The sequence below is a fragment of the Ambystoma mexicanum genome, chromosome 8 (assembly GCF_040938575.1).
Source record: "Ambystoma mexicanum isolate Mex_15411 chromosome 8, UKY_AmexF1_1, whole genome shotgun sequence".
Taxonomy (NCBI): Eukaryota; Metazoa; Chordata; class Amphibia; order Caudata; family Ambystomatidae; genus Ambystoma; species Ambystoma mexicanum.
In genome coordinates this window covers 346,782,445-346,810,423 of record NC_090929.1, presented here as the reverse complement: position 1 = coordinate 346,810,423, position 27,979 = coordinate 346,782,445, and the positions used below count along the sequence as shown (strand labels likewise).

The following is a 27,979-nucleotide window of genomic DNA, read 5'->3' as shown; positions in this document are numbered from 1 at the left end:
ACTTTTGAAATAATCGGATGTTGCCATGTCCTGTTAATTATTTATTGCGCGCTTAACACCTGCGATCAGTCCCAAAGAGAGACCGGGATTCGAACCTATGTTGCACACGCGCTGCCCCATCCTCCCGGCCGTGTTATGTGCATCACAGCACTAGACTACTGTAGCTTTCATTTTTTGCAAACCTTTGATACGTTTATTCATCTATTTTCTATTTTCTCAATTGTATCTTTTTTATTTACCAATTAAGATTGTCCAATTAATTGATTTACAACGCCAATACAAATATGTTCTATAAAAGCGATTGTTTCCAACGCATCAGTTTTTATATTCCACATATTAAAAATGGGGTCTTCAGCTTGTTTCCCTTGCTAGAGCTTCACAATTTTTCTGTGAGGGCCAGCTGCTCATTTCTTGTATGCTATACCTGTGGGGGTGAAAAACATGTTTTACCCCACGGGTATCTGCACATATATTGAACCACAGGGGCCTTTTGTCTGAAGAAAAAAGTAATATGCGCTATTAGCAATGACAACTGCTTCCCCAAACGTAGTCTGGAATATATATGTATATAATTTGTTTTTTTTGAAGGGTGGAGTATACCATTTATGCAGGCACGCCATAGAGTAGTTATGTGATTACTAACATTCTCAATGGGTAGGAATGAACACATGCCTGTGAATAGTATCTGTGTCTTTGGAATGACCTACGGGCAGATTTAGTTCATCTGAAAGCATCAGGCATTCCTAACAGTCAACATGGACATGCAATCTCTGGATTAATGAGATGATTTTACGTGCGCATTGCAAGATTGCTTTCATGGGCGTTGTTTCCAAGTGTGTGGTTTAATTAATCCTAGAACAGTCAAGTCCTCAGTGCCTCCATTAATCCTCAAATAAGGTAAAGCCATTTACAGGGCAACCCTCTCTGACCGCATAGCCCCTTGACTGAGTCTAAATCGTGGTGTGAATTGGGAACCTGGATGCTGAGGTTTTAATGAAACGAGAAGCCATTATCCGGGCAACCAATGCGAGAAACCATCATGTGTGACAAAATATGCCTTTGTAACAGCAAGAACACATACAGAAAACAGCCACACACGAATGAAGCGTACTGAAGACCTCTTTTCCTCGTACTTTTGGGGTGTCCATCCTAAAGACAGTACAGAATCTGGATGCACAACAAAAACTCTTTCTGGCGGAGAGAGAATCTGCACGTAAACGTGCTGCGCCCCGGCTTCACCCACCCGTCCTTTCATTCGCCCAGGCACATGCAGGACCCACTCCGTTTATTTACCGTGCAGTGAGCTCCGGTTCCCTGCAGCGCGGACCGGACCTGTGGTCGTCTTCCTTCCAAGGCGAGCGCGTTGCCCCTGAGCTATCCTCTTTGTGCTGTGTATATCCGTGTTCGTCCAAAGGTCTTGGCTTCTGATCCTCACGTACTCGGTTTGGTTAAACTGTGTACTGGACTTTTGGTTTAAGTTTCGGCTGTCTGGTCATTACAACTCTACAGAGCTTAACATTGCTGCCAAACCGGCACCAAACATAGCTTTTCCCTGAAAGCTAACAGCTTCACACGTGATGGAGGGGTGCACAAGATGACAGCTAGAGCCGCCCTGAAAGCTAACAGCTTCGCACGTGATGGAGTGGTGCACAAGATGACAGCTAGAGCCGGCCCTGAAAGCTAACAGCTTCGCACGTGATGGAGTGGTGCACAAGATGACAGCTAGAGCCGGCCCTGAAAGCTAACAGCATCGCACGTGATAGAGTGGTGCACAAGATGACAGCACAAGATGACAGCTAGAGCCGGCCCTGAAAGCTAACAGCACGACAGCTAGAGCCGGTCCTGAAGAGTGGTGCACAAGATGACAGCACAAGATGACAGCTAGAGCTGGCCCTGAAAGCTAACAGCATCGCACATGATATAGGGGTGCACAAGATGACGACACAAGATGACAGCTAGAGTCGGCCTTGAAAGCTAACAGCATCACACGTGATAGAGTGGTGCACAAGATGACAGCACAAGATGACAGCTAGAGCCGGCCCTGAAAGCTAACAGCATGACAGCTAGAGCCGGCCCTGAAGAGTGGTGCACAAGATGACAGCACAAGATGACAGCTAGAGCTGGCCCTGAAAGCTAACAGCATCGCACGTGATAGAGTGGTGCACAAGATGACGGCTAGAGCCGGCCCTGAAAGCTAACAGCATCGCACGTGATAGGGTGGTGCACAAGATGACAGCTAGAGCCGGCCCTGAAAGCTAACAGCATCGCACGTGATAGGGTGGTGCACAAGATGACAGCTAGAGCCGGTAACAGACGCACTCTCAGATGCAATTTAAGTTAATAGAGCTGCCTGTGCATGGTTTTTCTGGGCTTTCAATGAGACATGAAGAAGCGACCTAGGGATAGGTTTTCTACAAATTGTTGAAATCAAATCAGTCAGGTAGACACGTTTTGAACCACGTGGGCTGGTCTGTAATCATATTGGCTGAACCGTCACCTATGCGCCCTATGCTGTCCATGTTTGTGTAATCAGAGCCATGCCATGCATTGCAGCTATCTCTGGTATGGGCTTGGGTGTGACTTCAGAGCACATTAAAGCAGTAACGGATTGTGCCTGGATATTGAGGTCTTTCCACTGCTTGAAGCGTTTTATAGGATAGCTTGGCTCCTTTTCTATCCTATCCAGTTGCCTTACCGAGTCTCTAAAATTACTAACCACTTCAATGTATCTCACCTTTTAGCAGATAGAGTTCTCTCGGAAGTAGGCAATAACACCATAGCTTGGTCCCCAATGTTCAACTTTTGGAGGCGGCGCTTTTGATTGTACAATGCCTGCTCTTTTTTCTGGGCTTTGAGATATGACCCTTTACAAGTTTCCTAATGTTGGCCATTTGGGTTCTATTGTTCTGGGTGGACTGGCCTTAATTCTCACCCTCGGGGTCTTGGCCTACCCACCCTTCTTTGAGCATGTCCAGCACATCTTGGGACTCAAGCCTATAAACGAACTACAAGTGTAAATACCATGTGGGGCTTGGTGGTGTTTTGCTTGCATCTAATAACGCCCCAAAATCAGCACATCATGATTTTGTCCATCTTCCCTTTTTTTACGATTTGGATTGTTTTCTTCAAACTTAAAACACATACAACTAAAGACTGTTGTTCCCCATCGTCTCTCGGTTACAATCACCAATATTACACCCAACACATATACTATTCCAGACATTGAGAACAAAGAGCGGTCAAAAAAAGGAAAAAAAACACTAGCAAAACACCTGCCTGTGTGGAAGCGGTCTGTGTCCTATCCTCGCATGTGCCTGCTCACCGGTCCAGGTCATGGGTGCTGTAGAACATGTCAGCGCCACACATCCAACATTATCAAATGTCTATGGAGGCATATCATCTGAGGGCGCCAACAGTGCCTACGTCAGGGCCTTCCATGCACTTAGATCACCATCCACCTCTCCCATACCCACATATACTGCCCTATGCTGGACAACCGTTCCAGCCTCTGCCCAACTGTACAAATCCCTCCACCAGACTTCAGTGCTGGGTCCCTCCTTAGTCTTACAGGCGATCGCAATCCTGCGCCTGGACAGCACACAAATTAAGTCTTTAATCTTAGAGAGGTATAGTATGTCTTTTCCCCCTCAGAAACATTCCTAGGAGACAGGCCTCAGGAGACCCACTCTGCATCTCGATTCCACCCTGTTCCACCCTACCTACAATCGCCCTCCAAAACACTTGGACCATCGGGCAGGAGCAGAACATATGCATCAAGTCCGCCTTGTCATTCTCGCATCTAGGGCAGTTCCTCTGTCCTGCTCCCCGGAACTGGGATATTCTATTCAGAGTCATGTATGTCCTATGTGTAATATTAAATTGCAACAGCTTGAATTGTGCATTCCGTGAGACCTTTGTAGTTTACCGCAGGGCGCGGGCCTATTCCCAATCAGTGAAGGTCCTCCCTATATCTGCTTCCCACTGCTTACGCACTTTCAGAACAGTTTTCCCCAGTGTCTCTGAAAGCGCTTTGTATGTTCCAGAGACCACATGGCCACCTTCCAACATATCATACATGGCCTCCATAATCGGGTCGCTCTCCATGCCCCCCCTGAAATCTGGCCATCTAGTTTTGATTTTTTAAAGCAGAGTCGCATACATTTAAAATCCCCCCCGCCCCATGTATACCTGTATACTGCCTGAGGGACATCACCCTGTGTTCCTGCTGCAAATCTCCCACCATCGCCACCTCACAGGGCTCCCAATACTTCATGAGCACCCCCACTGTGTTAGGTCCACCACCTAAGAGCCCCACCAGAGGAATATTGGAAGAATACAGATCAACAATTCCCATTAATCGCCAGGTTCTATGCCACAGAGTCTTGCCCAACGTCACCAGATAAGATAGATGCATGAATCAGGACTCACATATCCACAGCACCTGCTTTAGAAAATGGCGTTCCACGTAGGGTTGCAACAAAATCGTGTCCCGGGAAGGCTCATCCAACTGCCAGCACAAGACAAACTGTAGCTGCCCGCCAAATAGTGCAATTCAAAATGATGCCACCTAATCCCCCCCTTCTCCTTAATTCCTCTGTGGCGTGCCTAAAGCAATCCTATTTCTCTTCAAGCTTGCTGAAGAATGCCTTGGGGATATTGTAAGGTATTTTGACGAAGTAGTACATCAGGCAGGGGAGCACTATCATCTTCAAGAGTGCCGCCCATCCCATCGTTGACAGGGGGAGCTTCCACCAAAACACCATAGACTTTAACACTCCATCCAGGACCCTGTGTGTATTGTGTATATGTGTATTGTCAATATCCCGCCACACTTTGACCCCGAAGTATCTGAAAGTACCCATCTCCCACTTGATACCCAGATTGGCGAATTGGCTCCAATGAAGTTCAGCAAGCCGAGCCAGTGGGAACAAACAGGATTTGTGTGGCGATTAATACGTATACCCCAGAAGTCTGCAAACCTGTCTATTACATCAAGTATATGTTGGATGTTCTCGTCAGGGTGTGTGACATATAGGAGCATATCATATGCGTATAAAGAGATTAGGTGTCTCTCTTCGTCAATATAAATGCCAGCCTCTGCATACTCTGCTTGTAGGGAAAATGCAAGTGACTCTAAGGCAAGAATAAATAGCATTGGGGACAGCAGGCATCCCTGCTTGGTACCCCTCTGCAACTCCCAACCATTAGCGATCTGTTTGCCTGTGCTCACCCTGGCCATCGGTTTAATATACACCAACACATCTAAAAAATGAGCTCCCATTCCAAACTGCCAGAGAGTCTCATATAACCAGTCCCAACAGACCGAATCAAACGTTTTGACAGCATCCAAGGAGGCGACCACGCGGTCCAACTTCAGATGTCCAACGCTGCCCATAATATGGTACTCGGGTTCCACAATGTGCTTCTACATGGGACATAACCAGTCTGATCTGTGTATATCACTCTCTTAAGTCGGTCAGCCAAAACAACTGTGACTATCTTGCAGTAGAAAGGGGTCTGTATCAGCCACATTCTAATGGCGGCTTGTTGTGCTTTACTATCGCAACTAGGATCAGTTCCGTAAGGCTAGTTGGCAACTGTCCTAACTCGTATGTGTGAAGAATCCTGCATATCCCTCACCAAAACCCTGCCTAAAGCCTCCTCCCAGGTGTCCAGGAGAGGGCAGACGCTTCCTGAGCCCAATCCAGGGGGTGGTGTACTGCAGGAGGATCACCTGGGCGGAGACAGGGCCCAGGGTAGTAAGGAGATTGCGTGGGATGAGACACAGTATTTTTCCTCTGAAAGGGATACTCTTACCATCATGCCAGGAGAGGTTATGGCTTATTGACATTTTAACATCTCTCAACCCCCTAAAAAAAATTGAGATGGTAAATCCTAAAGTTGTAACCCTACAACCTATTATACCAAAAGTACACATCTTCTTTATCCCTAAAAACAAATGAATGCTCTCCTTAATACTTGGTACACTACAAGGAATGGCGGAAATGTTACTGTCCCTAGACTTTCTTCCTCAAATAACGTTAAAGCCTACAGCCCCTCTGTTAAAATGACTAAGGGAATTACATTGACTCTTAAAATATACCAGAAACTGAAAAATCTAACTTTAGTAGAGTGAACTACATGTCCCAGAATCCCATAGGGACTGAGACAAAGAAGAGGGCTGAAGAGGCATGCAGAAGTGAAGGACAGGCAATTAAGTCTAACTGCTCTTGTAAAGGTCAGGCAATTAACAGTAATGGACTGCACCTGAAATCAAGTGCCCCACCTAAGAGGCATACAGGACTGCAGCATGAGGGGAGGAGGATGATAGAAGAAGCTGTGGAATGAGCTGGAGCAGGAGCTTGAAGGCTGGCAGTAGTAGCAGAAGGAGAAAAGCACGAGGCTGGCAGTTCATGAAGTAGTTTGAGCACTCGAGATATGCCGGGTCAAGAGGAAAACAGATTTCACCTGCACGTTCTAATAGAGTCCTGTGTTCACAAACCTGGCCTTGCCGCGGCTGCACTGAGAGAAATGTGCTGAGATTGAAGGTCTTCTCAGGTGCACATAGAGGCTGTGATTGCAGAGCCGTGATCGTGCTACACCCTGAGGCCCGTTTATAGAAGCAAGGTGAGGGTCAGAGGAGTGAAGGGGATTCCCTGAGGTTGAGGCTGGACCGGAGACACCCATGCTGCAGAGGGGTGTGGGTCCCAAAAGTGTCTAATGTAGTAGTAGCAGAAGCAGCCCGCAACCGCAGTGTTCCTGGAGCCGGTGAGTGAAGCTCTGTCTTCAGGTTCACTTTAAAAACCTTGCCAGTAACTGTTACCAGCTCTATAATAACCTGCGCAAGAGTGGGAGCGAGTAGTACTTGTTTTTCATTGTGAAGAGTCCTGCTGACAACAGAAATGTATCACGCACACTTTTAATGCAAGTACGAGTGCTCGCGTATAAAAGAAAACCTTCATTTCCCATTGTTGAACTGTTTAACATTACCAGAGTGGTCAGGTGTCTCGGAAGGGGAACGCTTTCCAAATCACTCGGAAACATAAAGTTGACTTTCACAAATTGTTAAAAGGCATATTACATCAAAGAGAGGTTGCTTGTGAGTAATTGTGATTCACAACCAAAGACAGAGTATAACTCTGTGTAGTAAAAGGAAATACAATTCCTTATGGGTCTTTAAAGTTAAAGATCCACCTTAAAAAGTGGTCGCCTATGCCCAAATCCGTTTCTCTTTTGAAGAGTGACACTTGTAACGTCCAGAACAAGAACTCTGTAAATAACATCCAGAACAAGTATTCTGTAAAAATAGAAGTTGTTGAACTTTTGAAAAGAACAGCCATTACCCAAGTCAGTAGGCAAATCCTTACTATAGCGAAACCAGCCCTGTTGAAATCTATCCCCCTGCCCTCTGAGGTTGTTAAAGTTGTTAAAAGTCCACTCTCCTCTGATACAAGTGGGACATAGTTATCCAAAGCTGGAAGAGTATCAATACAGCTTCAGGGTAACTACTCGAACCAAGAAGGTGTGAATTAAGCTTAAGTCATCAATCTGTAATGCCAAGACTGTTGAAGTTGAGAGAGAGGCAGTCTGGAAGCAGAGACAGATTATACTGGTGGCAGTAAGACAGATAGAAGAGGCAAAGTAGCTGCCCTTTTCTTATAGTCTAGGGAAGAAGAGTGCCTTGCCTACCTGTGGAAGTCAAAGAGTCTTGTATTTAAATTGCCTAACAATTCTAAAGCACCAAGTTGAAGCAAAACTACCAGAACTGTGGTTGTGCATAATGCTGTCAGAGCATGTTACACTAAAGGTGGTTAAAGTAGTAATATACTGTGGAACAAAGGAACTTGTTCCCACGGTAACAGTAATAAAAGGGTGGCTGTCAAGAGGAAAGCAACACCCTAAGAAGAAGAATCTTAACAATTAAACCAAAGGCATTGCAGAAGTCAGAAATACATGGAAAGTTGTTGAAGCAGAAGTTGTTTCTTTATCCTTCGAACTGTGGCAAATCAATCCTGGAAAGAGGAAATCTGGGATTACCATTGGTGCTGTTTTCTTGGCTGAAATTGGAAGGGGCTGAAGAACTGTTACCAGTGGATTTTGGTTTGGTGAACTTTTGTTTCCTTTGGAACTTACAAGAACTGGTTCAAGACTTTACTTTTCTTTTTGAACATTTGGAGAAAGTGACTATGAATACTCCTGGTGAAGGGATCTACCCAGGACAGGTTATTCACTCATTTATTATGTTTATGATTTACTTTGAATGCTTTGTTGGTTAGTGTGAGGGCCAATTTTGTTTATGCTAGGATACATCCCCTTAGACTAGGTAGGGAATCCTGATAAAGTAGGTTTAGTGAGGATTTATTTGATTTGGATAAAAACACAAGCAGTTGTCTGCTTTGCATTACTGACCCTTCACATATGCCTCTTCTAGCACCCCAGGGAGTCTGGGGGCAAGTGATTTAGCATATTCTTTGTAAAATTATCCAGGCAATCCGCGTGTATGGCGACCAGAAACTCCTCCACAGTGAGTGGGGCGTCCAACCCATCTATTTGTTCTGTATCAAGACGGGGTACTGGATAGTGCTTCTCCAATGTCCGAGTCCTAAGTCACCACGGCTGATGCATACAGGTGCTTGTAATAGTATGAGAACACCTTTTTTTAACTCGCTCTACACTCGCGTAGTAGTCCCCCGGTTGTCCTGTATAGCACTAATTGTCTCCTTCCTTTCCTCTTTTCTACATAGCCATGCCAGTAGCTTCCCTGGTATATCGCCCTCTGAATGCACCCTCTGTGTCTATTTGCCGTAATCAAATTTCCCCAGTCGCTCCCAGTCCGAAAGACACTTCTGCTTTAGCCTAATCAGATCCTGCGTTTCCACACCCATCTCCACGTCCCTGGGCTTGGCAGCCTCAATCTGAGCTTCTTAGTCCATCAGCTCCATCCGAAAGCCCCCCATCTTACCAATCGCTGCTCCCGTACCACCTTCTTGAAGGCCTCCCACACTGTGCCAGCACTTCCCTCGCTGCCCGTGTTCTCTTTGAAATAATTGTCTATCACCTCACCCATATACTCTTTGAAGCTGTCATCTTGCATTGCTTCCGTCCACCACCTCCAAATGGAGATTGGAGGCCGGTCCATTCTCCTCCTTCACTTGACAAACAGGGGGGCATGATCAGAGAGAACCCTTTCTTTATAAGCGGCCTCAGTGAATTCTGTCAGCGTCTCCCGTCCTCTTGGAGGACTATTTCTTTTCTAGTCTCTGGAATTCTATAGGGCTTTGCCAAGGGGAGTGTGAATGTAATGATATATGTCCTTGACTCTTCCTGGTTCCTCACTAAAAACATCCGGGAACTGATTTAAGAGATCTTGAATATTATGTTGTTGTTGTGAGTCACCTGCCTTCGCCGGGTATTTTCTTTAAACAGGCCTGGCTGCGTTTGCCGCAGTGGCGTGTCCCATGGCGCCTCTCATTATTGGGTGCACAACGGCGTTTGGGGTACGGCACATGGCAGGATGCAGTACTACAGTTCCCAGGTTGCCAGGCTCTGAAGCTTGTGATGCTATCACGCTCACCAATGCAACCCGGAAGTCCTGAGATACTACAGTGACCTGTACATAAGCGGGCAGAAAGAACCGTGCGGTGCTCCTCAACTGTTTCATCTGGACAGTGAGCAGTGAGTGTACGGTTATTCTTGAATTCTGTTTTGGCATTTCGACCCGTTCTTCTGCCTGTTGGATTCCATGGCTATACCTTTCTCTGCTGTGATGCCTGGAAATCTTCTGCCTCCTGGATTGCTTTGATGTGCCCATCTCTGCTGTGACACCTGGAAATCGTCTGCCTCCTGATCTTTCTACAGTTTTTCGCTGGATCATATGTACTTAGGCTTTTTATTTGTGTACACGACTGACTTGTGACTTTTTGATGTTTTTGTCCTTTTTTCTCCTATTGGATACTGGATTGTGTTTGGATTATTCTTGTTTGGATGTGAAGACTTTGGACTTCTTTGTTTGTACTGGTGAAAAGAACTGGATATACGTTATCCCAGCTTGCTACTCCATTTAGATTGCGCCCTTGTGCCGTACGGGTCAAGTCCATTCATATTCCTTGAGAACATTGATCCCCGTTGGCTACTGGACTACGGACAAAACATCATTGGTAGGAGCATTTTACATCTCTCTGCATTACACACTGGAAACCAGGTAGGAGTCAGGGACAAGGGAAAAAGGGTGGCAGTGATCTTCTGACTTATGTCACGTCTCTTATAATATTGACTTTTTTTGTGTTTGTTTTATCTCTAGCACTGCTGGTTGCTCCTGCCTTTTCACCTGAGCCCCTAGTCTGTCAGGTTATCTTGAAGTCCTGCATGCTGTGCCCTTGGGGGAAAGGTCTCCCTGTGAAAGGAGGCCTCAGTCATCGGGTTTCGGTGACTGGGGTTATCTGGATGACTCATTCTTGACAGTTGTTGGGATAGAGAAAGATCAGATGGTACTAAGTCAGGCTCTCCGACCTCTTCAGCTAGCAGACTGGCCATCACTATGGAGGAGGACTCCACAGGATCTTCCTTCCGTCCTTTTAAGATGTTAATTTGATAGATTTGGGACTAGAGCCATTCTTTTAAGATGTTAATATGATAGTCTGGGACTAGAGTCTTCTATCCGCTTGGGACACTCTATAATTACATGGGCCAGTTGGTTCCAAGAACTCATATGGACCATGCCATTGTGATAACATATTATTTTTGGACGTGGCGATATGTACTAAGACTTTCTGTCTGATGGAAAAAGAATGGGTTACCGTTTTCCGACCGTACAGCCCTTTTTGGTTTTCTTTGGCCTTGGACAAATGGGAATGGGCTAGGTCCTGGACAATCTTCATGTGTTCTTGTATTCTTAGTGGATTCTGGGACGAAGGTAACACTGCCTTCTCTCTCTCCTCCCAGGTCTGAACATATCCAATACATCCCTCAGTCATGCCCATATTTGAGTTTGAACGGTAAGAAACTCAGGAATATTTGGGGGTCCTTTCTAATGGCGAAGAGAGCCTAGAGAACCATCATATCTCTTTGTTTCCACTAATTTTCTGAGGACACTTTTAAGAGTCTTATTAAAGCGCTCGACGAGTACGTTCATCTGGGAATGATATACAGATGTTCAGAACATCTTGATCTGAAGGATTTCCTTCACCTCAGCCATAAATCTACTCATGAAATTGGTCCCTTGATCCATGAGGATTTCTCTGGGGAAGAGACAAAGGAATGAGATATTTAAAAATGTGTTGTGTCAAGCTATTTCGCATTGGAAAAGCTTCTGGGTAACGGGTTGCATAGTCTGTAATGACTAATATGTACTTGTTTCCAAGATGGGACGGTTCTAGTGATTCTACAATATCTACTCCTATGCAGGGAAAAGGTATTTCTATGATGGGTAATGGTTGTAGTGGGGCTGAAGGAGGAATATTTTGAGTCGTCTTCTGACACAAGGAGCGCATTGATATGAAGTTCTTTATGTCAGTGAAAACTCCTAGCCAGTAGAATCTACTCAACACCTGTCCCTGGGTCTTATCTGCCCCTAAACGTTCTGAGGTGAGGTGGGAGTGGACGATTTCCAACACAACCCTACAATGACTTCATGGGATTACAATTTGTGATTGTGGGATGCCTTACTGGATACTGTTTCCCATATTTAACAACAACTGCTTGAGGAAAAAGAGGGATCACCTTTATTTATTCCTTCGTCTACTGTTACTACTTTGCGGAAGGCTTCAACTAACCTGGGATCATTGCGTTGAGCAAAGTCTAAGGGCCTCATTACAACCCAGGCGGAAAATTACATTACAAGGTTGGCGGGGCGGTAATTCCCCCTTCCTCCATGGCCCTTCCCCATTCCCATTTTTGCCCCATAGAGCTCAATGGGAATGGGGAAGGCACTGAGTACGGTACCGCAAATTGCGGTACCGTACTTAGCACCAAGGTCCCTTTGCGGGTCCCTACTTTAACGGCTGGTGTAGACCAGCCATTGAGGTCGGGTCCCGCAAAGGGACCTCGTAATCAGGCGCTAATGGGATAACGGCGCCACAGCCTTTTATGGCGCTGTTAACCCATTAGCGCCAGGGTCGTAATAAGGCCCTAAATCTGGCATTATTTCGTTTTTTTCAGCCTGTACCCGCGGTGTAGGTATTTATGCCTCCAGTTTCAGTTCTATGTCCGCTTTGCCGAATCCTTTTTCCCCTCTATCAGTTTTATCTTGGTCAGAGATTTCTAGTAAGTCTGGAAACCCTGCTTTCCTAAGATCTGCTGGGCAATCTTATCTCCGATCTTAATGTGATAAGATTGTCTTAGAAGAATCTTAACATCTCCCCTATAATCTGGGTCCACCACCCGGCAAGAACATCCAAAGCATATTTCCAGGCCAATCCACACTTAGATGCTAACCTGATATAGGTACCCTTGGGAGCTGTTACGATCCGGCCAGAGGGTATACTTTGTCATTCTCCTGGTTCTATAATTAGGGCTTGACTACTGGACAAGTCAAATAGAGTTGATTCACAAGTGACCACTCAGGGTATGGAGGCCCTGTCATTAAGCTTGGCAAATTTTAGGGTTAACCTGTGTGTCAACCAGGCCAGATCCCACCTTGCTCCATATGTAAGGGTACAGAAATATGAGTCTGACACAATTCTGGCATGGATATTGGCAAATACCTTTATTATGGTCTGAAAGTAAAGAAAAGGAAAACCTATCTCACCCTATCACTAAGAGGGATTTCCCTATCTCAACTAAAATACTACATAATCTGTCAGGATGTCCAAAGTAAAGAGTCCACCATCCACTAAATCATTGAGGTGGTTTCAACAGTTCCAAATTGAGACTGTGTTTGGAGATAATGCCTCCCTTCCCCAGGTTACAGTCTTGTTTTGATGCAACATAAAGTTCCAGGTTTCTTAAAGTACAATTCACAATAAATGTCCCTTGTTGGTCATAGTTGTTTTCACTATGGTATCCTTCGAATGTAACTTTCTTCAGTTTTCTTGACCAGGTATATGACTCCCTTCCCTCGGGCCCCAGTTCACAATGTTAGGGGGATGTCTCCCACCCATCCCCCCTAACCTTTCTCAGGTTTTTGGTGGCTCAAGCCTCTGTAGGGGGAGTGTCCCCCTTACCCTAGTCTTGTTCAGACTACTTAGACAGTTCAATATTGGTGGGGGAATGTCTCCCTAACCCTGGCCTTTCTCAAGTAACACAGTGATTGGTGGAGGAATGTCTCCCTTTCCCTGGCCTTACTCTTACATCCCGTCCCCTTTCTCCATACCGTAAGGGCGTCCCTTGCGAGGGACGGGAGACGGAACCTTTTTCACCAGAAAAATTCTTCTTCCCCCTTTAAATTTAGAGGCGTGCGGGGGCGTGGCCCTGGGAGCATGCACTCGGCTGACTCCGCTCCCCAGCGCCACTCCTCAGTCCCATTTTCCGCATCGACGGGAACGGGCCGAATTCACCAGCGCTCCTGGGTTTGGCTTCGGCCATGTAATTCCACGCACAGATACTTCTTCTCTTCTGTCTTTTTGCCTTTTTATCATTCAGGTACTCAGTCCTCGGGCGTCACACTCCCCCCCGCCCCCCTGGCGCATGTCGACTTCTACAGGGTTCAGCAGGTGTCCATCCTGTGACTGGCTCTTTCACACTTCAGATCCCCATGCCCTCTGCCTACGTTGCCTTGGCCCTGACCACGGCTGGTGAGCTCGTACCGCGTGCAACAGTGATTTCCTTGATGTCTCTGAAAACAGACTAGCAAGGTGGAGGGATCTCTTCCAGAGATCGCCTCCAGAGGACCGGAAGGACTTCGTCGATCATCGATCTAGGCCCAAGGTAGGGCCACTCTTTTCCAGCGCACCCTGCAAGGGAGACTCCTTCCAAGGACTCACCCGCACGGGAGGAACCGCTCAGGTTCTCATACCAGCACAAGTACCGATGTAAGTCAGCTACCGGCCGGTAGGCTGAGGGGTCAGTGGATCCACCCGGTGACAGTGCTGAGGGACCGGAAGGTTCTTTTACCAGGTCTTCACCCGAGGGGCCACACCCTAGTACCGGCAACATGTCCAAGGGGGCGTCTATACGCAGTACTATCGGCAGATCCTCCGAGGGTGAAGCGCCTACCAGGTCTCAGCCTGAAATAACAGGATTACTCCCGAGGAGCAACGCCCTTGTACCGGCCTACGTACCGAGGCTAGTCCAGCTACCGGCCTCATGGCCGAGGGGTCTCCAGATCCTTCCAGTGTCAGTGCGGAGGGACCGAAAGGTTATTTTCCCGGGGTTACTCCCGAGGGGAAATGCCCTAGTATCAGCATCATGTCCGAGGGGGCGCCTTCATGCAGCACTACCGGCAGCTCTGCCCAGGGCAATATGCCTTCCAGGTCACGGCCTGAGGTGCGGGATAGGCCTGTTGTTACAACACCAAGCGTCTTGGACGGGGCTGGTTCCAGCGAGCCAGGCACCACGACTTCGGCACGTTGCACGCTGCTCGTAAACATGGCCGCCGTGCCAGACAAAATGGCCGCTCATCCAATACCCCCTCTTGCGGAGCGGGTGGGGTAAAGAGTCACAAGGCAGGTCTGGTGTCAGCCAGGTGCGTGGCATACAGTTTATCCATCAGCAGCACAGGGCAGGTTTCCCCTGCACCCCAGGCAGAGTGTGCCCGGTCCCAGCTGCCCTCGCCCACTCCGTCAATATCACCTGCCTCCTCTTCAGCAACGGAAGACAGGTTCTGCGAAAGGTTCCAAGGGCTGATGCGAACTCCCCAGAGAGGGGCCATCCTCCTATGCCATCGGGGACATGCTACCTCAGGTCATCCCATCGGCACCCATAGTCATTCCTCTGATGGCTCCGGTGCCACAGGCCCCAGCTCAGATGCCGCTGCTGCAGCCGGCTCCTCCGATTCCGGCTTCCCTGCCTCCCACAGTACAGGCGGTTCCACACCAGCCTCCGCAGCAACCACTGGCTCCGGTCTCCACTCCACAACCCACAGCGCCGAGCATTCCTCCACCAGCTCCACCAGCTCCTGACTCCCCAAGCCTGGCGGACACAGACGAGGAGGAGGACCCCGACATGCCATTTTCAGCCAGGGCCTTCCAGGAACGCATTGCAGGTTTGGCAGAGTATTTGGGCCTTCCTCTGCCCGAGGTAGAGCAGCCCGAGGAGGGGGTCTTAGCAGAAGAAACCCCACCCAAAACAGGGATCCGATGCAGAAAGACATAGTTGCCGTGGCCATGAAGGTGTGGCTCAAGCCATACTCGGCCCAGCCTGTCACTCGGCGCCTTGACGCCAAGTACAGGCAGATGGTGGGGGACACACTCTTGCTTTCAGCGCATCTTCAGCCGCACTCTTCTGTGATAGCTGCGGCGTCACTCTATTCCAAGCCGCAGTCGTCCTTGGCCACCCCGTCCTCAATGCTGCTAGGCAAGGAGGATAAGATCTTGGAGTCGTACGGGAAGAAGCTGTACTCCAATGCCTCCTTGCACTTGTAGCATGCCAATGCAGATGCCATGTTGGCAGCCGCTAACCAAGGCCTCTGGCGGGAAATGGCAGACTTCCTCTCAGAACATCCAGCGCAGACCCAAGCGCGCTTCAAGGCGGGACTAGGAGAATCCAGACTGGTAGTGCAGGACATTATGGAGTGCACCGTGACCCACATCATTACCCCTGCCCTGGCCATCTGCATAACACATGAAAAGGACGGCCTGGCTCTGGGCTACTAAGTTTAATCCCGATGTCCAGGAACCCATATTGGACCTTCCCTTAGAGGGCAGTGACCTCTTCCACTCCACCACAGATGAGGAATTAGATAAAAAGATGAACAGCTCGCAAACCGCTAAGTCTTTATCTATTCTTACAAAGGCTATGCCCAAGGCCTACACCCAGTCGCACCAGCGCTCTGACAAGGGGCTGGCGTTTGGCTGGTTCCGAGCCCTCCATGAACGGAGGTCTAAACAACCGGACCGTTCTCTGAGTCTGCATCAGAGGAAACAACAAAAGTGGGGGGGAGTAGAGGGGGCGGACAAGATGTTTTCCAATCCCCTTCCTCTACATCAGCCTCAGAGGGAAAAAAGGCATGACACGTCCCTTCGGGTTCACGTGTCTCGGGGAGGGGGGAATGACGGGGGGCAGGCTTGCCTTTCACGTGCATTTTTGGCGCCAGAATGTTTCAGACCCCTGGATCCTCTCTGTAGTCTCCACGTGGTACCCCCTACCGGTACCTTCCTCTCCTCCCTCCTCTCCTCCTCTCCCATAGATTTGGACAGCAACTCTGCTGGCGGAGATCCGGTCGCTCGGCGAGAGCCAGGCTGTGGAAGAAATCCCAACCTCCCAGCGAGGCTTGGACTTTTATTCCGTGATTTTCGCCATACAGAAAAAGAACCAGGCTGGCCGGAGAGTTATGTTGGACCTTTCCACTCTCAATCTCTCTCTCCCTGTGCAAAAATTCAAGATGGTTACACAAGCTTTTATTGCGGAAACACAGGACAGGGGAGACTGGATGTTCTCCCTGGATCGGAAGGACGCTTACCTACACATCCCGATTCGGCAGCCGCATCGTTCCTTACTGCGCTTTAGGATCAGGGGCTTCTATTTCCAATACAAGGTGTTACCCTTCAGCCTCAACTCGGTTCCCAGGGTATTTACCTGGTTGATGAATGCAGTGGCAGCCCTCCTCAGGGCCCAAGGCCACCACGTCTACCCATACCTGGACGACTGGCTCGTCCGGGTCACCTGTCTGGAAGCGGTTCAGCATACTGCCTCTGCACTGAGGAACACACTCCACGACCTGGGGTTCACTATCAATGTTAAGAAGTCTGCGCTGTAGCCCACACAGATCCTTACCTTCTTGGGCCTCATCTGGGACACAAGCTCTGTGAGAGTCTTTCCCTCGGAGGACAAGATTGCGGCCATCAAGAGAGCTACAGCTCACTTCCTCTCCAGGCCTGTGACCTCGACCTGGTGGTACCAACACCTACTGGGGCTTATGGCAGCAGTCCTTTTGGCCGTGCCCCACACAAGACTCAGGAGGCGGAGATTACAGCTGCACTTCGCAGCCTCATGGAATCAGGAGAAGGACTCCAAGAGGAGCCAGTCAACATTCCGCCCTTTCCCCTCTCAGACCTCCACTGGAGGTCCACGGACTTCAACCTGAGGTAGGGCAAGCCCTTCCAACAGCCGGCCCCTCAGGTCACAGTTACTACGGACTTGAAGGCCATATGGTTGGCTCTCAAGGCCTTTCTCCCTCTAATCTAATCTAATTAGTTCTTATCCAGACAGACAACTCCACCAGCATGTACTATGTCAACAAGCAGGGGGGCACCAGATCACCTCCGCTGTGCAATTTAGCAGTCGGCATGTGGCAATGGGCTCTGGAGAACGATATTTACCTCAGGGCTGTCCACCTCCTGGGGGAATCCAACCTGGAAGAGGACAGGCTGAGCAGACTGGGGGCTTACAATTACAAGTGGCAATTGAACGACCTGGTACTAACGGAGATCTTCCTCAGAGGGGGGCATCCCCAGGTGGATCTTTTTGTCTCCCGGGACAACAGAAAATGCCAACAGTGCGCCCTGTGGCAGGGCTCCGGCTCCCTGGGGGATGCGTTCCAGATCCAAGGGAAGGACATGCCAGCATATGCCTTCCCGCCCGCACCCCAGTCCACAGGGTGATCTGCAAGATGAAGGAATCCCGGCACCTCAGCATCATTTTGATTGCTGCCTGGTGGCCGGCCAGAACGTGGTTCTCCGAGCTCCTCAGCCTTTCAGACAGACCAACCATTCACCTACTGCTGGGTCCAGCTCCTCTCCTGGTCCAGCAGGGGGGCAGGGTACTCCACCCTGCTCCTCACAAGCTAGCCCTCGCAGAGTGGCTCCTGAGCAGGTCCCGCTGTAACACTTAAGCCTATCTCAGGCTAACCTAGAGATCATCCAGGGCGATAGAAGCAAGGATACTAGGAGCTAATATAAGAGTTCATGGTGCATCTGGCATGCCTCCACAGGCTTTACACGCCTATAAAGAAACCCCACCTGGTGTGGGACCTTAATGTTGTGTTGGGCGCCTCGGCGCACAAACCTTTTAGGCCTAGGGCTCCCACAGACATCAGGCTGGTCAACATAAAGACAGCTCTGCTCGTGGGCCTCAGCTCGTAGAGTCGGCGAGATACAGGCTCTGGTGGCATCAGAACCCTACGCCACTTTTCACAGGGACAAGGTTGTCCTGCGGACGCACCCTGCTTTCCTACCCAAGGTGACCTCCTCCTTCCATCTCAACGAGGAAATAGTGGACGCCTTGTTTGTCAATTTCCGTGGGTCAGGGCCAGGTTATCCAAGGCCTCCATAGCAAGGGGAGGATTGCGGCCATCAAGGAGGCATATGAGGGGCAGCACAAACAAGTGCCAGCTAACTTACATGCCCATGCGGTCAGAGCCAAGGCCACGGGCATCGCTTTCCAACAGCTGTGCCGTGGCAGGTCATCAGCAGGGCGGCTTCCTGGTCACCCCTTCGGTTTTCTGTAAACACTACTGTTTGGTCGCCGCCTCTAGGTCAGACGCGGCAATCAGACAGGCAGTTCTAAGAAACCTGTCTTCTTAAGGAGGGGCTCCTCTCCACCCTGGGGCTACATTCAGTTGTATTCGCACATCCAGTATGGAGGAAAGGGGACGGGACGTAAGAGTAATTAACAGTTACTCACCGTAGTGACTAACATACTCTTAGTCCATAGTCCCCTTTCCTCCATTCGTCCCACCATCATCCCCCCCTAATAATACTGGTGTCATTAGGCAATGCCTATCATTGTCGACGCGTCAATGGGGACTGAGGAGTGGCGCCGGGGGCAGAGTCGGGCAAGCGCATGCTCCCAGGGCCACGCCCCCATGCGCCTCAAAATTTAAAGGGTAAGATGTTTTTTTCTGGTGAAAAAGGTTCTGTCTCCCGTCCCTCGCGAGGGACGCCCATACAGTAGGAAAGAAAAGGGACTATGGACTAAGAGTACGTTAGTCACTACGGTGAGTAACTGTTAATTTCTCAGATAACACATTGATTGATGAGGGACTGTCTCACTTCCCTTGGAATTTCTCAGGCTTCTCAAATAACACTGTGATTGATGGGGGAATGTCTGCCTTCCCCTGGCCTTCCTCTGCTTTTAGGCAGTTTGTGTTGTCTGTGGAAATAGTTTCTTCCCTGGTCTTTCTCTGCTTTCGTTAGGCACAGCCAACCTGCTTCACTACCCTGCCAGGTACTGTGACTGTGAAGAATAATGATGACCTTTCTTCCTTTTATGGGTTTGGGCCCCAGACACACCTTTCTTGCTTGGCTTTCCTCCTTGATAGACCTGGTTCACTCTCCTGCAAAGTAATATTGTGCGACACAAGGCATGACAACGTTGCTCCCCTTTGGTCAGGGTCCCAGGCCCTGTATTCTCGGCTTTCTTATGGGTGCGGGCCCCAGACTCGCCTTTCTTGCTCGTCTTTCCCTCCTGATAGACTTGCTTCACTCTCCTGCCAAGTGCTATCGTGCAACCCAAGGTATGACAACATCTCTCCCCTTGGGTCAGTGGTTTTCGCCACCTTCTCAGGGCACCAGCACCTTCCCAGCAACATGTATACCTTTTCTCGTTGTCCACAATCGTCGTGGGTCTTCCTTGGTGCCTGCGACCAGCCGGGGGGGTTTCCCCGACTCTTGTGGTCTTCTGTTGGGCTACGGCGGCTGTGCAGCGGCAAGCTTCCTTACACCAGTGCGGTTCTCCCTTCCCGTACTGTCCAGTTTCAGGAATGCCTGGAGCTTCTCCCTCTGGGGTTGTCGAGCGGTTCTTCCACTGTGGACCGGCCCCAGACCTTGCTGCTCCCTTCTCAGCGTCCCAGTCTGCTTTCCTCCTTTCCAAGCCGTGCTGGCTCTCGCGGCTTCTCCAGGGAGGATCAGATATCTTTTGGAGTCCTTCTTCCCTTTTTATATCTTTAAAGTGTTTGTATTTAATTGAACGCCCACCTTTTGTTCTGCAGTGTGTCCTTATTCCTCCGGAGATCTTGTTCCCTTCGTCCCAGTATTTCCATGATTACTCTCTACCGGATTAGTTGGATTCTTCCTCCTCTGTTTTCTCATGCACCCCACATTGGTAGTCCATACTCTTCCTCGTCTCAGTATATCTCTCGCAGATGGGGTCCTCTACTCTGCAAAAACATATAGAAGTGTTAGGGACTACAGAGGTGTGTGTAGGGGAGGAGGAGGAGGAGGAGGAGGAGGAGGAGGGGGGTAGGGGTGGAGGATGGAAATTCAGCATTCTCCCAAAATAGTCGTCACTGGTCCCATAGGTGGATTCCCTCCCCATTAGATCCTTCCTCTGAGTACCACCCCCAAGGGCACTAACGGGTAGCAGCCTCACCTCCCTCACCTCATGGGAAGGGGCTCCCCCCATGGGAGCAGTGATAATACCATGGGATTTTACACACTAGTCGTTACAAACTCTGCAGAACTGCTGCTAAAATTGTTTACCGTTAGCACCACTCAGTCCCACAGGCTTACCACAGGATTATAAGTGGTGGCAAGGCAGCGTAAATCCCCATTTTTGTTGTGCAGTGCAATCCATAGGGATTTTGACACTATTCCTGCAAGAGATCGTTTTGATGATTTCTTTTAGGTAAAGTGAAGGATTCACCTCCATATTTTTGCTGAAGGTGAATTCTTCACTTTATCTCTAAACTCGAATTAGGCTTTGCAATAGAAATGGTGGTAAGGAGGACAGTCTGCAAAAGAATAACTCTAGCTTTCTGTTCACACTGGAAGCAAAGAGGTCCAATTTCAGAGCCCGCAACAAGACAAGATCACTTCCAAAACCTCTTAGCAGAGCCCACATTCTTGAACTCTGTTTGCTCAGGGTATCCACTATGCCATTCAATGACATGGTGAGATGCGCTATCATCAGACACGTCATTCTCCAGAGTCCAGATTTTACTATGCAGATGGGCAAATACCCCACTCAACCCCATTTGTTGAGATAGTGCATAGACACTTCTTTGTCACTTCTTTGTCTGTCAAGAACAAAAAAGTCTTGCCTCGCACAGAGGGAAGGAAGGTGATCAGGACCAGCCCAATAACCTACACCTCCCACAAATTGATGTTTTTCTGAGTTTCTGTTGGAGACCAGAAACTGCGCTCCATAAGATCCAGCAGTCTGTGACCACAGTCAGTTGGGGCCAGATTTGCCAAAGTAATGCCACTCTCAGCAACTTGTCTCTCAAAGCTCATGATGCAAGTTCTCAGACTGTCTGAAACCTACAAATGATTGGATTCTACAACCAAAGGAAGGTATCTCAGTGTGTGTCCAGTGTCAAAATACATCCAAGAAACACGGGGGATCTAGAGAATCTTGAAAAAATAACAGACCCTCAGTTTACTAACTATACATAAAGCAATTTAATACAAATCAATATAAAGAGATAATACACCTCAAATGCTCATACAAAATTATAAAAATACATTAATAAAACCTTACAAACAATACATTTTCGAATATGTAAAGAACTATAAAAGCATGAAATAAATATCACAACACAACGTATATTATTCCTTTAAGTGATCTCCTAAAATGTGTTGATACGCTTATACTAATAGCCCAACTTGTCCAACTTTCTGTCTTGTCAGCGCCAATATGCCATTCTTCAGGGGCAGTTAGAACATCATAGGTGTAACATGTGGCAAATTTGATTTTCATTGGTTAATCCTTTCTCCCTGGTTTCTTGGAGGGATTCCCTGTTAGGGATAAAAGGACACACATGTCTAAAATTAGAAATTTCTCTTAACTTAGTCCTATAATTAGACCTTTCATATGAGCCCTTTCCCCACAAGTTCCATAGTACATCTATATTTAGTGTACCTTGGCAGGACTCTTACATATCCTTACTCATGTCGCCAAACAACTATATATGTTGCACTTCACTGACCTCTTTTGCACCGAGGTAATGGTCAACTATCCTCTTGTTTACCTGTAAAGGTAAAGAAAACAACTTTAATGAAGTTGTGTTCATTTTCCTACTACTCATTCTCCCATGTACTAGAGTCTTACCTCTTACAACACTGTCATGTCCTTTTCTAGTATTATTCTGGGTCAGGACTTTCTTTCATTACTGGTGCCGGGTCTCACTAGAACACATGAAGAAACCCTCAGACTTGATGTCTCATATTTAATATTCATTTATCACTAAGCTAACATAGAGATCACAATTGTTATACTCACATTCTAGATTGCCACTAGCCTGTATCCAGGAAGGAAACTCTTAGTAACTCAGCGGGATCCTGGTTCGCAAGATGGAATCCTAAAAGGAAACCACAACAATACTGGTCAACATGCCCAATTCAGTAAACCATACACTCCTTTCTAATGTCCTACTGCACAATCCTCCCCTTCCTCAGTTGGAGTCAGATTCCAACAACTGCCATTCCCGTTCGTATCTCCAAGGAACGCTAGAATCTTTACACTTGCGGTGCGTGATGACATCACTGCATAGCGTGATGATGTAATCAGGCAACAAGGTCATCGCTTCGGGCGACTGCAATTTTCCCACTTTCCATGGTAATGGGTGCAGAAAGTATCCTGTTACCGGCCCATTTTTGCAATAGTCGCCACCTAGAGGGCATAGATAATAAATAAATTATCCAGCATCCGCACTGATGGAAACCCCACCTGGGCCATAGATGTTATACTGTGTGGGTAAATGTCCATTTTCGAATGGATTGTGTCCTCCAACGTATTCCACATCTTTGACATGTAATGTCCACAGTTGTGCTGCTTTGGAAATTTTTCATTAGAGGGCGTCCTGCGGCGATGGTGTTGGGTCGATTTCGCTCGAAGGCCTCCGTCGAGGGTGACGTCATCGGATGTTATAAGTTGGACGCACGGTGCCTGTAGCCTCAGATCTGTTTTTTCCGCATACGTGTTTGCCTCAAGAACTCTGCATGCCTCGTTTTCTCTTCTTCGATAATGTCTTCTTCCTCTACCCCACTTCCCCCGCGGTCCATCTTTAAAAAGTGCAGGGACTGTAAGTCCAAGATGTCCATCACGGACCCACACCGTATCTGCTTGTGGTGTCTGGGCGAGAGCCACGACACGGCGACTGCTCAAAGTGCCAGTCGTTGACTGCCAAGGCCTTGTGGGAGTGTAAGGGGAAGTTGCAGGTAGGTCGGGTATCCAAACTCTGTAAATCCAAAAAGACTACTGGTCTTTCCACCGACAACTCGAGAGGTGACTCTCCCCGTCGGAGGGGGTCCAGGGGATCTCGGTCCCGGAGTGGTTCTCGCCACTCGTCCTCTTCGTCGAGGAACTCCCGGAAACGGTGTCACCGGTCGCCTTCCCTGTCCTCGTCAGAGGATGGCTCTGTGAGCAAAGTGGATTGCCCCACTAAAACCTCTACTCCGGAGGAGTGGGAGGCATTCAGGGAGAAAATACTGGTGATTTTTCAATCCCAGGGCACTGTTCCGTCCGCGCCTTCGGTTGAAGCCGGCGGGGAACGGTCTCGGTCCAACACTCGTGCGGCTTTGGGCCCGGGCAGTCGGCGTGATAAACATCGGGAGCTGTCGAGGTCCCGTTCGGACAAGGTTCAGGTAGATCGCCAGAGACTTGCCAGTTCCGGGTCGCGGTCTCCGTCCCTGACGAGACCGTCGAAGTCTGGGAAGGTGTCGAGGAAGGTATCGACACCATCGGTGCCGTGCCCTTCGAGTGCGGCTGTCAGGGCCTTGCCCTCGGTCAGGCCCTCAGAACCCTCTGCGCCCTTGTCGACGCCAAAGCCGTCAGTGCCCTCGACTCCATCGGGGCCTACAGCCCTGAATTTGCCGGTGGAGGCCCCTAGAGCTGTGAATCCTCCGAGAAAGACTCGGTCTAGGACTGCGAGGCCTCCTCTTGATTCCAGGGCTCCCCCTGTGCCCAGGAGAGAGTTATTTCATTCTCTACAGAATATCCATGAGGATGAGGAGAGGTCTGATGTGGAGTTCGAGCCTTTTGATGCTCCTGGTGCCTCTCCTGACATGGCCTTTTCTGAGGATAGTCAGCTGGAGGATCTTCGTCAATCTTTGCATGATGCCAGTGGCCTCGACACATCACCGGAGATGGAGTTTGGCAGGCCAAAGCCTGGGGCTCATGCTGACTCCTCCTATAGAAGGTTGATGTTCAAGGTTCACAGAGTACCTGGGGTGGTCCAGCCCTCAAGTTGAATTCGATCAGGATGACCTGACTGACATTTTAGATCAGGGTCCGTCCACTGACCCAGTGTTACCTTTTCACATCGCGTTACAGAAAAGGGTGGCTGCGGCTTGGAACACCCCAGAGTCTCTTTCGGCGTTCAACAAGTCGTTTACTAAGAAATACCGCCCATCCAGTAGCGACCCCAGCTACCTATCCACTCACCCCACTCCTGAGAGTTTGGTGATTCAGGCGGCCACGGCCACCTCAAGGCAGGCGGTGTACCCTACCATCCCTCCAGATAGGGATGACAAGTGCTTCGATGGATGGGCACGCAAGGTATTTTTGGCTGGGATTATGGCCCTTAAATCGGTCAACTCCACCTGTGCCTTGGCCAAGTTTTCACACACTCTGTGGAATTGTGTCTCTCTGGCGGCTGAGCATATTTCCGAAGGGGAAGAAAGGGATGGGTTCCTTGCTATTGTGCAGGATGGCAAGGAAGCCATGTGTGAATCCCTTCAGTCTGGGTTGGACACAGCAGATAGTGTCAGCCGGTCCATGGCTTCGAGCAGCGTGATACGCAGGTTTGCGTGGTTGCGGAAGTTGGGCTTTGCACCAGGTGTGCAGGCCGTCTTCTCGACATGCCCTTTGACGTCATTTGTTTGGCAGCAAGGCTGACGAGAGCCTTGAGAGGTTGCAGACCTCCAAAGTAGCTGCTAAATCTTTGGGCATAGCTGTGCGTCAACCTCCGCCTTTTCGTCCTAGGGGACAGCAGTGGAGGTGTTCCTTTCGTTACTACACCTCTTTTGGTAGAATGAGAGGAGCGGCCAGTCAAAGGGGCCACCGTAAGGGTACTCGCTGTGGACAAGGACGTGGTGCCAAAGCCGCTCAGGCAGCTGCCTCTTTGCCTTCAGGCGCTGCCATATTTGCTCTGAAACAGCCAGGTCTCATTGTTCACTGGTTGGGGGCGAGCTATTACTTCAGATGCATAGGTTCTGGAAACAATAGCCCACGGCTACTGCCTACCCTTCCTAAATTGACCTCACGACAATCCACTGGGAAAACTCTCTATGAAGGTTCCGGATCCGCTTCTTGTGCAGGAAATCTTGACCCTGTTGGAGAAAGGCGCTATAGAACTAGTGTCTTTGGCGGAGAGGAACAAGGGTTGGTATTTCCCATATTTTTTGATTCCCAAGAAAGACGGAGGACTGAGACCCATCTTGGACTTGCGTCGCTTGAACAAGTTCCTCAGGAAGGCCAAGTTCTAGATGGTCACTCTTTCTCAGCTCCTTCAGGCCCTTCGACTTCAGGATTGGTTGGCGTCATTGGAGCTAAAGGATGCTTACTTTCATGTGCTAATCCATCCAAAGCACAGAAAAAACCTGAGGTTGGCCGTTGGCAGCACGCACTTTCAGTTTAGGGTCCTGCCATTCGGGTTGACCTCCACCAAGCTCATGGTGGTGGTGGCAGCGTATCTCAGGAGAGGGGGGGTTCACGTCTACCCTTACCTGGATGACTGGCTGATCCGAGCGCATTCTCCCGAACAGGCCTTGGATCATCTCAGCCTCACCTGCCACTCCCTTCACAAGCTGGGCTTCTCCCTCAATTTCGAGAAGTCGCATATGAAACCTTCCCAACAGCTCCAGTACATCGGGGCTGTGTTGGGAACATCCCTGGGGAAGTGCTCGCCACCCAAGGTGAGGGATCATCACATTGTCCAGATGGTCGACAAATTTCAACATGCCCAGAGTCTTCCGGCTTTCAAATTCTAAATGTTGCTCGGCCTCATGGCATCCTGCATTTTTCTGGTAGCAGAGGCCAGACTGCTTATGAGATCTCTTCAATGGGCTCTCACGGCGCAGTGGTCCCAATTCTCCAGCAAGATGTCGGATCTCCTTCAGATTCCACTCAAATTCTCACAGGATCTTCTGTGGTGGGCCAGCGAAGGGAATCTGATGAAGAGAGAGCCGTTTTGGCAACCGTGGCCGGAGGTGACGGTAGTGACGGATGCTTCCCTCACAGGATGGGTAGCTCATGCCAACGAGCTAACCACCAGCGGTCGTTGGTCTCCGTCGGAGTCCAGACTTCACATAAATATTTTTGAGCTGAGGCCATCAGGCTAGCCCTGAAGGCTTTTCTGCCGTTTGTGGGCGGGAAGAGTGTTCTGATCATGAGGGACAACACGGTGGCCATGCATTACCTCAACAAAAATGGGGGTTTAGGGTCGCTCCCGCTGTGCAAAGAGGCGATGCAGCTCTGGTTCTGGGCAATACAGCAAGGAATCTCACTGTCCTGGCCTCTAACCAAGGGCCATCACTTTCATCCTCCAAAGGGTCAAAGGGTCCAAATGGACCCTGTCCTGGCGCCTTTGGCACCAGGCTCATAAGTAAGTGTGCTCTGCACACTTTGTGTCCAAAGGACATGCACCCAGGCCAGGCGTGGCCATTGGAAAGCATTGGAAGGCACGTGCAGATGTCTATGGGAGTGGTGTGGTGGGGCCACAAGGCGGAGCTAAAGGAGAGTGGCTGGGGCCAGGCTATTTAAGCCAGCCCCACCCACATGTAGAGGCTTTGCGTTAGTCTACTGTGTGCAGCGTAACGCTTACCGCCGTCTGAAGCTCTGACCTGTTTCCAGCTCAGCACGCATCCCATTAGGTCCTGGACATCATCTTCAGCGCGCACCTACCTGATTCCAGCTCTATCTTCAGCGCGTCTGAATCCAGCCATACCATCGCTCACAGCGCAGCTACTTCAACTCTACTTCTGTGATGCGCATCTTACCTGAATCAGCCACACCATCGCTCGAAGCGCAGCTATCTTCAACTCAACATCTACAGCGTGCATCTTACCTGTCTCTGCAAATCCATCGCCTGCAGCTTGTCTCATCCTCACCTGTCCAAGCGCACCTACACTGGGGGAGTCTTCTCACCCAGCATCCTCACGGATCTTCCATCTATCAGCCGCTGACAGGTTCTTGGATCGCCACTCTCCATCTTCCGACGCCAGGCTATCCCTGCAAGAGAAAAGGAATGCACACGGTTAGAAACTGCATAAACATTTAACGCTTGGCCACGCAATACCTAAGCCTTGCGTACCACCTTGAAACCCTACTTACCTTCTAGTGGGGCCGCTCCATTCCCCTTCTGGCACCGTGTGGACTTGCTTCCAACACCGCGACGCAGCTTGGCCATCTTCACCCTATTGGGAAAAGGAAAGACATTATAAGATTTACAGACAAGAATCATTGGAAAAGACATTGCAAAAAGCATACAGACAATAATCATTGTTACAAACCCTTACCTCCAAAGTGGATTGGTCGCAGCCGGTCTGGGCCATCACGTATATAGACCAGTGAAGCAACTAGGTCTATCTACAGCGCCCCTGCTGAAGAGAAGCAGGACAGACAGCTCATCTTTACAAAACAATAGATGAGAGTTTATGGGAAAACGCATGCTCCTCTCATTCTGGCAAGAGGGGTTTGAGGGGGATCGTAATTCAGCTGCAGCATTTTCACTGCCTCTTACCTTCTCCCAAGGGCATTGCCAGCGACCAGAGCAGTCCACACTACAGCAGCTGGGGGTAAACGCGGATCCAGGGGAGCCAAGTCCAGGGAGGGCTCCAACCGCGCCCCAACAGCCCCGCAGAGATCAGGTGCGTGTAACACTCCCTCTCGGCAGTTCATCTGGCCGGAGAGGAGAATGTGGCCGCGGATGCTCTTAGCAGGCAGAGCGCGGTCTCCCACGATTGGGAGTTAGCTCAGGAAGTCCTTCAGGAGATCTTCCCCCTTT

The 27,979-nt window shown here is 49.3% G+C and overlaps 1 protein-coding gene across 3 annotated transcripts in view; it reads left to right on the top strand.

Moving 5' to 3' along the window:
* PNPLA7 (patatin like phospholipase domain containing 7) overlaps nt 1–27,979 on the top strand; it is a 2,986,886-nt gene that overhangs the window by 1,794,618 nt on the left and 1,164,289 nt on the right. The window lies entirely within an intron of this gene.